General features: G+C 51.0%; 1 protein-coding gene across 3 annotated transcripts in view; it reads right to left on the reverse strand.

Annotated features, from left to right (window-relative positions):
* KCNIP1 (potassium voltage-gated channel interacting protein 1) overlaps positions 1–12,727 on the reverse strand; it is a 375,943-nt gene that overhangs the window by 227,504 nt on the left and 135,712 nt on the right. The window lies entirely within an intron of this gene.

Raw genomic sequence — 12,727 nt, forward strand, 5'->3', positions numbered from 1 at the left:
GGGGCAGGGCTTCAGGCCAAGTTACCGATGTGCCCTGCTTCGGCCAGGAACAAGGGAAAATTTGTGCTGGTGCATCCTGCCAGTCAGGAGGCTCTCCCTACATCACGCTGGTCACGGAGCTGTCGGCTATTTCTATTTAGGAGAGCTGAGCTAGATTCTGCTTAGAGGTAGCTCTGTTCATTAACACAACTGGCCCGGACTAATGGCTAAGCCTATGCGGGGTGATGCAGGAAACCAACCACAAACCTACCCACAGAAGACAAAGCAGCTGCCAGGTGCTTTGGGAAACTGGGCACTGGGTGTCCGTGGGCTTCACAGGGTCCTGGGGGAGACAGGAGGCACACCTCGACTGAGCACCTCCTGCGTGCAGGTAGCGGCTGCAAGGCAGCCCTTGGCTCGTAACCATGCACTGTTTGCTCGGCACTTGCCAAAACACCGGCTCCCTCCCACTTCCCTACAATAAAATAATCCAAACTGTTGCTGCTGACAAGAGAGCTAATATTTGCAATTAATTACCGAAAATATGCTAAGTTTTGTGGATCGCTCAGTGAAAGCTGACAATTACAGATCAGGTTGCAGCAGAAAACACGAGCTGCAACGGACAGAAATCCTCCGAGAGCCGCAGCCACGGGTATTTAAATCAACCCTTAAATCACACAGACACTGTTCATGCAGATGCTCTTTTAAAATAGCTGATGTGATGATTTCTGCCTGACGAGGGAGGGGACGGCTCCGTCAGATGAAGCCCGGCACAGGGCTGCTGCTGGGCCGTTTGCCAGCCCGCGCACTGCCGGGAGCTCCCGCAGGCAGCAGCAGCGTGTGCCCGGCTGGGCTGGCCCCGCTGCTCTTGGTCTTTGGGCTTCGGAAATGAAAAACGTCCTTTGGAAGAGGACTTTGGGAAGAAAAAAATATTGTTTAATTACAGAAAAAGACTTAGAGGAATCAATAGGTTTTAATGGGGAGTAAATTTGGATTCTCCTTTTTGCTGTCCTTTCTGCCAGGGAAGGACCGCACCAAAGCCCGCTTGGTGTTTTACACCAAACACAATCTTAGCTGTAATAACAAAGAGATACTACCAAAAATTTCTTCTTTCTTTTAAAAGTTTTCATCTCTTTCGATACATTTTTCTGATCTGTATTAATAGTTGAAAAAGGACAAAACCCTGCCCTACTTTTGCCTGCCACCCTTGCCCAGGAGGAGGACGCCCTGTCTGGCTTTGAAGGAGCCCCGGGCCTCGTGGAGGCTGCTCTCAACCCAAATATATTTCTCCCACCCCAGCAAGGACCGCACCGTTGGCTGCTTTACATTCTCTTCCTTGCTTTCCAGACAGTGCTCCTGCAACACCCCCGCAAAACCGGGGCTGGCAAATCCCCCCAGCCCTCAACGACATGGAGGAAGCTGCAGACTGCCTCCCTTCCACTCCTTCAAGTAGGTTATTGCCACCAAGGGGAGCAAAAGCCTGAAAACTCGTGAATTAACCTGCACGTTAATTGTTGCTCTGCCTGCCTGCAACACCAAGGTGCAGAACTCCAGACTAAATGGAAATGGACTCACTGGAGAGAGCGGCAGCTGCGGCAGAGACATGCCCAAACTTCCCGGACTGACCCCGGCTCCACCAGACCTGAAGCTCCTGGGCCATCTCCTCATGCCTTCGAGCTTCCCCCAGCACGAGGGAGGCCCTGTGAAAGGCAGGCTCACATCCTTCATCTGCTTGCTGAAGTCTAGAAGCCGAGGCTTAGGGAAAACAAGATGCGTGCCAGCTTGAGATGCTCGAATTGAGAATCCTACATACGCTCCAGCTGGAAGCAGGGAGATTTTGGGGGCTGGATTTCACAAATCTGCATTTTTGTTCAATGGAGGTGTTAAGGGTGACTAATGAGAGCAGTGCAAAAAGAAAGCCACCCAGCCTGTTTGCAGTGTTCCCTGACACCGCCGTGTGTCAGCAGGTTTAGCACCCAGGACTGCTCACAGCGATATCCCTTGTGTCAGCATGCCAGCGACATCCTGTCATGTCAACAGCGAGCTGCGTTATGCTGAACACCAACAGAAAGCAGTATCGCAAGCGATTTCCCTCACATTTCTGAGCATTTTCATTCTGTAACACCTTCTCTCCTATTTCCGTCCAATGCACATCTCTGTAACTAAGATGGAAGCAGCAGGGCAGTGAGAGCTCATCGCTGATCTTGAGACTGAACTTATTTACAGGGACTGGAAACCTCTACTGTTGTTGCACTAAATTCTCCTTAATTCTGCAAGTATCTCATGGTTTAGGTTCTCTGCTTCAAAGCTACCAAGGCCTGCAGAGACTCCAAGCATGTGCATCTGCTGCGTGCTCCAGGAGTCTGTCCCAGAAATGCATATGCATGAAACTAAAAACCAAATAGCAAGGGAAAAACATTTTGCTCCCTTCTCTGGAATGCCTGCAATGAAAACAGAGGAGGGGAAGAGACAATTTTGGCAGCTTCCCCGCATTTATGTGAACCATAAAATGCAAATCGACTTGAGGCTCTCTTACTAGTACAATAAATATTCGGTTAACAAATGCATTATTCTCTGGGCACCAGACCTGGAAACCGCCGTAATATTCACTTTGCTAGAATTATTTAAGCCGCTTCCTGCTGCCTTTCCCAGCACAGACACCAGCACCTCCGCTTCCCTCCCCCTGAGCTATTCCCTTTCTGCTGCGGTTCCTTCGCACCACCTTCTGCAGCAGCAAACGGGTTAAAACCCAACGCATATTTACTGGAAATTGGAGAATCAGGGGACAAGGAAAAATGAGAACAGAAAAGCTCGCATTAGTTCTCCCTGTCACTTAGCTCGAGGCAACTTCACCTCGACTTAGGTGCGCTGCCCCGGATGGGACTAAGGAGACGTATCAAAGCGCACGGAGCTGTTAAGGCACTGCAATTACTGGAGCAGTTACAGCTCAGTCCTGTTGACTCTGCAGAGTATTTCATGGTAACAAACAGATCTCGGGAAGGCGATGCTGACCTCCATGCACACGTGGCCCAGCCCTGCAGCTTCCCAGCCTTCCCTCCCCATCCCCACACCAGGCCCCTTCTCCAGCTACTCACTGTGCCGCGGAAGTGTCTCATCTATCCTTCAGGATGTCTCCCTTATTCCTCCTGACTTGGTAGAGATCTGCACAGGCCCCTTCCACATCTGTCTTGTAGGGATGGAGACAGCTCATCTGTTTCACTGCCATGTTATTTAACCTACCGGTATTGCAAGAGCGGCCCTGCCCTGACCTCCTTCAACCACAAAGGATAAAACTGCTTCATTCTCTGCTGTCCACGTAGGCAGTAAAAGACTCCCTAAACCCAACGGGTGCAGGGGAAATCAACTCTCCCGAGCTGCTGGGAAGAGCCAGACCTCCCGCCCCGGGATGGGAAGCAAACCTTTCCCTGCCCGCCCCGAGCACCGCATCACAAAGCTGCTCCAGGTGAACGCCTCACCAACGTTGCTTGGCGTCAGCCTCGCCCCTGGCAGCAGCCACGGGCACCCCGAGCCAAACACCCCGGGCCCAGCAAACCCACGGGACCCAGCTCAGCCGGGGGGGCTCCGCAGGTGCCCCCGTGCTGTCGGACAGCCGCCGGGAAACGGCACCCCAGCAGGGATTGTAATGGAGGGCTTGGACCTCCCGGCCCCTCAACCCCCTCAGGTTTGGGACCCATAGCATTCAACAAAACACGGTAAAGCTAAATCCCAGCAAGCAGGTGACGACGAGCAATTAAGACAGCAGAACTGTATGGGTGCGAGCTATTGCACACAGGACAGCACGCTGCTGAGGACGGCCACCGGCACGCTGCAGCTCCGCAGTGGCACCTTCCTCACCCAGCCCAGGCTGCAGCGCTTCTCCTGCCCGGCCCGGCCTTCCCCAGGGGTCTGATTTATAGGGAAATGGAGTTCTGTAAACAGATTGCTTTACATCCCGGCTAATAGGAGAGAAATGCAGCCATTAAGGAAATGGGCACTACTTGTGCGTGCTCTGTGGAGAGGCGCCTCTTCACAGGAACACGGGAAGGTGATGGGAGGCCCTCTGGTTGCTCTGTTTGTTCCTTCAGAAATTCAGGAGAGTTTGAAATGTTCTTGCTGGTGGAAAATATTACCAGATATGCAAAAACATCTTCTAACTGCTTATATTTTTAGTTACCTTTACACATATAATTCAAGCATCTTAACTGAAAACATGGGGCCTGACCAGAAACCACGCTGAGCGCTGTATGGCACCGGTCTCCAAGCGGGAACACGTCCCTCGGCAGCGACAGGTGCCCACATCAGAGCAGACGCACACAGAGCTGCACCTGCGCCGCTCGGCTCCGGCACCGCTGGAGGCTGAGCAGCAAGGGAGGCGAAAGCAGCAGCCCGGCGGTGAAGGACGCAGCTGGGGCAGGAGATGATCTTGGAGGGCCTGACAGCAGGGCCCCAAGGGCAGCGGGGCGGCGAGTTGCCAACTTCACACGCCAGCAGCATCCAGCGATCACCTGGCTGGTGAAAACAAGGCCAAGGAAGCCATGCGAAGTGCTACAGCTGATGGCATCGCCCAGGAACACCCGGTCAGGACTGTTTGTTTCCTGGCAGGCTGTGGCGAGCCCCGTGCAGTGCAGCGCTCCCTGCTGGGGCCATTACCGGTGATGGGGCAGCTGCTCGCTGCAGCTTCCTCCCTCCTGCACCGTTGGGTTCCCAATGGCTCAGCACCCCGCTGGAGCAGCTCCTGGGGAGGCTTTGAAGCCATGGAAAGGAAAGGCACCTGGATGGAGGAGCAGCCTTCCATCCCGGCTCCAAACCTGCTGCGCAAAGACTCACCTGCTGGCCCCGTGGAGGGGAACGGGGCACATGAGATCAGGGCTGTATCGCTGTGCCTCTGTCAGTCTGGCAAGATACACGCCCCCGGGGGGATTTTCCTCATGCCCCAGTGCAGCTATCTGTCTGGGTGCCTGCAGTCTGGTTAGTTCTGTACGCACAGTGCTGCGAACCAGGCCCTCTGTCAGCTCACGTGTGAAATATCAGACAAGAATGAGCGCCGCGTTAAAGGGACTCAGGTCCTCGCAAGGGGACGCTTCCAGTCCCTGGCACCCGCACCACAGCCTGGGGTCACAACTGGCTCTCCCAGAGAAGCACATAAAGGATTGTGCCAATGCACTTGGGCCTTACTGGGATTAGCAGGCAGAATCCTTCCTGCACTGACAAAAGTTTCCTGCTTCAAATTTTTACTTCCCACATACCGCTCCCTGTTCAGAGGACACCAGGTGAGGGCCCTGAACCGAGAAGAAGAAGACAGCACATGGGGCTGCTGCTCCCTGCTGCGTCCCGAGCTTCACCTGCATGGGAAGAAGTGGTTTCCCAGAGGAAAAATCGCCCTTCGCTATGGATGTTTGGTGGCTCCCGACGTTTTGCAGCTAGGAAGCTAACAGCACAAGTCCCATGGTGAGCAAGCTGCAGCAGGGGCCGTGCCAGTGCTCAGCTGACGGTCCCAAACCCCTGGGGCAGCGCAGAGTTATCGCTGGCACAGCCGGTACCGGGGAGCCTGGCCCCATACTGGAGACAGGTGAGGTGCAAAGCGTTCAAGTTCAGCTTCTGAAACGGCACCACATCTAACCGGCTAAATGTTGTGAACATGGCTTATTTCATCCACGTCTTCCTGCTCCAAAAATTGACAGGCAGATAAATGGGTTTTGGAGCACTAGGAGCCCGGTGCTCAGCACTGGCCTTGTTCCCTTAATGCCATTCCCCCGCTCGGAGGCGACACTCGCTGCTTCCACCGAGAAGCGTGCGGCCACATCCTGACGGCGTCTCTGGGGTTCCCTGGCAGCCTGCGGGGCACCACCCTATTGCACTCTCCGTGAGCTGTTCTCAGCCACCACAGAAGAGGTGCTGTGCCTCCGTTCTGCCTCCTACAGACCACGGCCCTGCCTGGCTACGGCAGTTCGGGGCAGCTGCCCATTCGCTGCCCAAAGAACAAGCCCGGGGGGAGGAGAGCTGTCCTGGAGCAAGAGAAAAGCAAACACTGGTGTGTGCGAAGAGTGGCGGGTGTTGAGCATGTCAAGAAAGTAATGTTTGCGTTGAGGAAATCCAAACAGCTGCAGCAGAGCTATGCAGGATCTCCCCCTTAGTAGGGGACGGGTCTGTCATCCCCCTCACATCTGCCCCGAAACCCCATCGCGCCACGGGCTGGCTGCACCAGCTCCCAGCTCCCCACTGCTCCGCCTCGGACGGGGTGAGGCTGGATGCGGACGCAAGTTGAGGATGGCAAACAAGCAGGTACCCGAGCTTTCTGCATCACCGTCCCTTCACGTCCTCTGCATAATGCTTTTTAATAGGAATCACGGCACACAAACAGCCAGGGCACACAAACACCCAGGGCTCTCCCGGCGCGATGAAGGAAGCGCGTGAATGGTTCTGCTGCTCGCAGCCTCTCTAACAGCACCAGGCGCCGCAAGCCAGCAAAGTGTTCTGAGAGTCGTGGGGTGGGACCACAATTCATATAAATCTTGATTACTGAAATATTGCAGTTCGAAAAATATTTCACTTCATTGCTGAAAACTATTGTAAATCTTCAAGGTTTGTACTAAAGTTTAAATATCAAAATAAACATTGTGATTGGGGAAGAATGCTAGGTTTGTAAGTGGGGAAATGCAACATTTTTCTTTTTTCTCCTTATTTGACCAACATTAGCATGACCTTATAACTTACTTCGGTTGACCTAGATCTGCATTTTACATGTTTTTCCTCAAAGAATTTGCAGAACCCTGTCTGACTCCAGTTTAAAAATGTGTCGACATTAGCCACTGTGAGGCTGAGACTGGGCCAAAACCTGTGCTCAATGTTAAGTCCCAAGCTTTCACATCTACACAGTTAAATATTTTCACTCAAAATCAAAGTGCTTCTCACTGCTCGTTCCAGCTGTCGCAGAGACACCCAGTAATTCACACTGGAAGAACTGGTGAGGATAAAGATTGGATAAAGATCACCAAGGCTGCACATCTTAGCTTGGAAAATATTGCCTATTTTACTCTTCTGGATTACTAAGAAACAAAAAAACTTCAAAGTGCTGCAGTCTACTGCCATGCAAAGCCACTGTCTCTAATCGGCTCTTTTGCAGTGGGATTTTCATGGCTCTGCGTGGCTGCAGTGCATTTGGGCGGCCCAAAGTAACCGTGCCCCAAGGCAGGGAACAAGCACACGCGTGTAACGCACCGCACTGTACAACACACTACAGCATGTGCTTCCCTCCACCCACTGCTCTTTACACCATACCTCCAAGCTGGGCACACTACAGCATCGCAGGCAGGCACTGGACGCCTGTGGGAAGCAATCAGGGACACGCAGAGTTTAATTTAATGTAATCAGGGCTATCCGCCCTTAATACCAACTATTTGGGATCACTGTCCCTGGCTGCCAGGAGCTGAGTTTATAGGGAAGCAAACAGGAAACAGTGAGAGAAGGCTCTTAGAGCAAGCCACTGAACCGGAGCTGAAGAAATGGGGGCTGCACGCTGGGGGAGCAGAGCCAAGAAGCAGTCGCAGGTCCGCACGCCCTACCTAGGCTGGGGTCCCGCAGCTCCCAGCGAAGCAGGGTACTCTGATGAATGCATATTGATCATCAGGACTTTTCCAAATTGTTTCTGAGTGCTTACACCACACAGTTTTGTTACTGAGTGCTGCTTTAAACACTTGCTACAAAGATAATTCGGTGGAAAAAGCTGCTGCTACCAAACCCTCAGCTTTCAGCACGATGACTGCATACCTGAGCTGCCCATCGGGCTGCAGCAGGTGATGACCAGAAAAGACTGGTGAGACAAAATGCTGTGTCAGCACAGTTTACTGGCCCTGGGGCACAGCGAAGAGAAGCGAAACCAGGCAGTTCTTCCATTCCCTCCAGCACCTGCAGCGCAGGGCTGCCGAGCACAGAACGGAGCTGCCCCTGCTCAAGGAGGTAATCGGGAGGGAAACGGAGACCTTTCCCCATTAGTAAAACACCCAGGACCCTTGGCTGCTCGGTCCAGGTCTCTGGGTCACACACCTTCAACCCCAGCAGCAGCAGGCTGTCGAGTTTCTTGCAGAAGCAGAAGCAAGAGAAAGGCAACTTTCAAAGCTTTTCTTTCTGCCCAACCTGAACAGACTACCGAGGGATAAAGACAAGCCTGTCGCTGCTCCCAGACAAATTTCAAAGGCCCATTGAGGATAAAGCTGCTGCAAACAGCTTACCAAAACTTACTTTATAATGGTACATACCAGGCAAAGTAAATGTCAGGGCAGCTCCCCTACCCAGATCCATCACTCCACTTGGCAGCTGCAGGTATAGGGCTGCACAGGACCAAGTCCCCACACCACCACTGAACCCGCTGTTCTCCCTCTGGCAAGGAACCAGGTTGGTCTAATGCAGGGACCTGAAACAGCGTCCCCATGGGCAGGAATCCAAGGACTGAAGTCAGATATTCTCAACTGACTTGTTGAGCAACATTTAATGGTTTCCTGGTAAGTAAGGCACAGAAAAATATGGCTGGTGAGACACTGATTCTGATGCCTTTGGACAGTGAGCCATATCAAATCAACCTTCACTTCAAAACTAATTCAAAATTGGTCACCAGAAAAATGGCTCATCTATTCAACTGCCATCTTAAGGAAGTGAATTCGTGCTGTTAGCTCTTGCAAAACTCACCTATAGCTATCCTCTCAGTTATCCTCTTGAGAGCTTGGTGTAGGATCAAAATAAGGTTACTCGCATTCAGCAACACCGGTGCTTTCTGCTGGTGTAGCCAGGGTAAGAGCTGGGTAAGCAGGGTAAGCAGCCTATGGCCAACAAGATTCAGGTACTGGGAAATATGAGTTATATTTCACTTTCTTTGGGGATGGGAGTGAGAAAAGAAAGAGCAAACACAGCTAATCCCTTACTCTTCGACTGGTCTCTTCTCTTGGAATTGAATTTGCCCACAAGTGGAAGTGCAAACATCCCCGCCGCACACGGGGAGTACGGCAGGCAGTCAAAACAAGAAATTCACCCTGCTTGAACAATCTGCTAATCCGAACGTTTCCATGACAAATATGGAAAGGGCTGATTCTAGGCACCAATTTGGTTACGATTGGCTGCAGACTGTACAAACACACGAGAAACCTCTATTTCGGCAGCTAGCTGAAAACAGAGAATGCATCTGTGCGGTGCATTATCTGCTGTGCTGGCCCTCTGCTTTTTAGTGTTGCTTGTTGGTTTGGTGCTTTTTTTTTTTTCCCTAACTCATTTACTGTTTTATTACTTATGTTTGCTGGAGGATATACAAGCAACTTGAAATTCTCAAGTCCATCTTAGTCTTGTATCTAGTGCTAACTGCCAATGTACTAGGAGCGGGCCGGGCAGTCCTCCGGGCATCGCCAGGGTTCGGTGCACACTGAGCTCAGCGGCTCTTACCACCCCCAGCATCCCCAAACCTTTCACCTTGGGGTTTGGAAGGTGGCAGCAATGCCAGCGTGGGGAGGACATGTTGGTGGCTCATGGCCAACTCGTCCCCCAGGACCTCAGCCTGGCCCCACTGGGCCCCACGAAGGCTGCGATGCTTCATCAATCCAATGACACAAGAGAAGCAAGAAGACTTGGGAGAAAGAGCTGTTACCTTTTATTAGGCCAACTCAAAAAGCTGGAAAAGTCAGACAAGAAGAAACCCAACAGTGAATGAGATTAAAATGCCATCAATTTTGGAGATCAGAGGAAATAACTTCTAAGGAAATGTACAAATCCATGGAACTGCTGCGAGCCACTACCGAAGCAAACGGCACAAATCTCATAGATAATCTAGAGACACTCCAGCAACCAGGGAAAGCTTCTGCAGCTCTGCTAATAGGAACACAAGTCCTGGAAGCAGAAATCTTTATCCCACAGGAAAGGCCACGTGGCTCATAACCTGTCTACACAAAACACCCCATTATATTGAATTAATTTGTCATGTTCAAGCCAAAGGCACGAGCTCCTTTACAAACAACACTGTCCACTCCAGGAGAAAAGGTCTTATGCTTGAAGGACCACTGCTCTTGACCTGAAAGCAGTTTCCACCACCTTTACTGATTCAGAGTCCCCATTTCCATTAAAGCAAGGAATAAATCTTGTACTTTTGAACTGTGCTATGAACACCCCTGCTGCTCCCAGCTGCAATGACCAAATGAGCCACCAGTCCCACAGCCACAGTCCTGAACAAAGTGCAAGGGGCAGCAGCTCAAGTGAAGTTTTCTCCTGTGCCAAAATTTGATGGGCTCAGCAGAGAGCACCTCAGCCCCCTTTGCCAGCACCCACCACCTGCCCATGGACATCAGCCCTTCTTGGAAAACTCTGGGCTTTGGACATCACCTGCTTCTTTCACCTGTTCTTAAACCAGGACACACATATGTGTTTTGCTTTTAGTGTATCACACCAAAACAGCCTAAGACACACGTGTGAGCTGCTTAGCTAGACAAGGCTACACAAATGGTCTTCAAGCTACTTAGAAGAGCACACATTTACCAAGATTACAGAGTATTTGCAGAGGTGTGGATCTAGCCCTGTTACAACGATTTCTTCAGGCTCTCATTTTTGCAGCAGTATTTAGTTCCTAGATAAATCCTGAAATATTCAAATAAACACATGGGGAAACATACTAAAACCAAGCACTAGATAACAGGGAATCAAACAGTGGAATAGCTAACAAACACTTCCCCTGCTAAAAGATAGACACAGTGATATCCAAGGAAGCAGTTACACGTGGGCACCGCTGGCACCATGACATGGCAGAGAAGGCAGGGTGCAGTGTGGGCAGCACGAGCAAGCCTGCCCTGCTGCTCGCACTTGGGATAGTACATCCCAAGTGTCACGGCCTGCCCGGGGCTCCCAAGTGCAAGGACACGGGGACATAGGAGCACGGGTCAGCCGGGGCCACCAGGATGATCAGGGGTTGAAAGAAGTTGTCTACAGACCTCCAGAGGTCCCTTCCAACCTGACGCATTCTCTGAGCCTATGTGGTCTGCAGAAAACAAGAGTCTCTGGAAAAGCCAGTGCCTAAACTCATTCTGATCATATTTTAACCACTTCCACCAATCTGAACAGGGGAAGGGGCTGGTTTTCTTGAAGGGAGCCTTTGCAAGTGAAGGGACAGGTGGGCAACACTACAGAATCCATCACGCTATACCTAAACTGAAACCAGAGGCATAGTGGTGATGGACTTCTTCTGTTGAGCTCACAGGCAAAGAACTGCACTCAAACCCAGCACATGCTATTGTTTGGTTGTCGAGAAGCTGAAGTGCCCACATCCAGCATAAAATATACCAGGCAGCCCAGAGGCACATGCAGCACACGTCTCGGCCTCTCCTGGAGATCTAGGACCTCCTCTGGGTACCGGGTCTAGAGGAACATCTGCAGGTGGCTGAAGTTGGTTGAAACCAGCAGTGCTGCTCCGTAAAGCTCCTGTCGGCCAGGAAAATAGTGACTAAAAGGTGTGAAATTCTCTACTGGCTTTGAAAGTATCCTGGAAAATCAAAGGAATTTCTTCCAACTTTCTCGCTCCAACCGAGTGTCCTACTAATCAGCAACAACACACAGATACCACATCAGAGCCAAGAGGAGATAACTCCTGGAACACGGGTTTTGATAAATATAGCTGAACAACCACTGCCAGCAGGCATCAACAAGATTGAATCCCCCTGTAAATGGTAAAACGTGTGACCAGATGCTGGGTTTTTACTACTCACGAACTCCAACAATAACCAATTTCCTCCATCCACTAGAGAGTAGAGCCAATCTCACGACAACAAAGTAGTAGGGAATGGATACATTCAGCCAAAAATGAGCTACGCTTAGCGTAAACCAGACGCAGCCTGCAGATTTCTGAGAAGGGCATGGGATGCTCTGTGCTGTCACGGCGGCCGACATGCCCATGGCACTGAGCTCAGCCACCTCGCCGTGCCTCAGCGCGACCCCGGCGGCAACACGTGCGACGCGGTGCATTGACAACCATACTGCTTGGCTTGCAGCATAGACAGTACCAAACATCCCAGGCAGCTGTACAATTGTGGTTGCATTATAAATAGCACAAAAAAATGAACTGTAAAGCAGGCACACACGCACTGCTGTAAATTGTACCCTACCAGGTCAACTGCCTGCCTCGCACCAGGAACACGGAATTTTGCACCTGCTCACAAACTTAGGTGATCAAACCCCTTGCACAGCCCTTCTCCATTTCTCCTTACAGCAATTACTTGATGTTTGAGATTTCCTCAGACTTTTTTTCTTTTAAATTGATAGAAAATCCATACCAACTTTCAATTCAAAAGCGTATGTACAGCTGAGCAACGGACCCAGTGGAAATAGAGACCTACCCGAAAAATACTGGCAGACTGGTAAATGCAGACGCTCTGGCAGGCAACATTTCCAAATAGCAGAAAGACTTGCCAAAGTTCCAGGGTCTGCCTTTTTGTTGCTTTCTAAACAATACTCATTCTGTATTGTACAGACGAGCCCCCCACAGTGCTTTCAACTTTCTGCTCAGCAGCACCCTGGAATTTCTGAATTAACCCTGAAAGAAATGGAGCAGAGCTCAAGCAAATACTACACAAACCAGACCTCTTGAAAAATCAGTATTTTGCAGCCAGCATTTATGGATTTAGGGATTAAAATCCCTGCGATTGCTGCTTGCTTTCTCATGCTTTTCATGAGCTTCTTCTCCTCCCCTTCCTTCTTAATATATCCTAATATTTTTTTCCTCTTGACA

The sequence above is a fragment of the Anser cygnoides genome, chromosome 14 (assembly GCF_040182565.1).
Source record: "Anser cygnoides isolate HZ-2024a breed goose chromosome 14, Taihu_goose_T2T_genome, whole genome shotgun sequence".
NCBI lineage: Eukaryota > Metazoa > Chordata > Aves > Anseriformes > Anatidae > Anser > Anser cygnoides.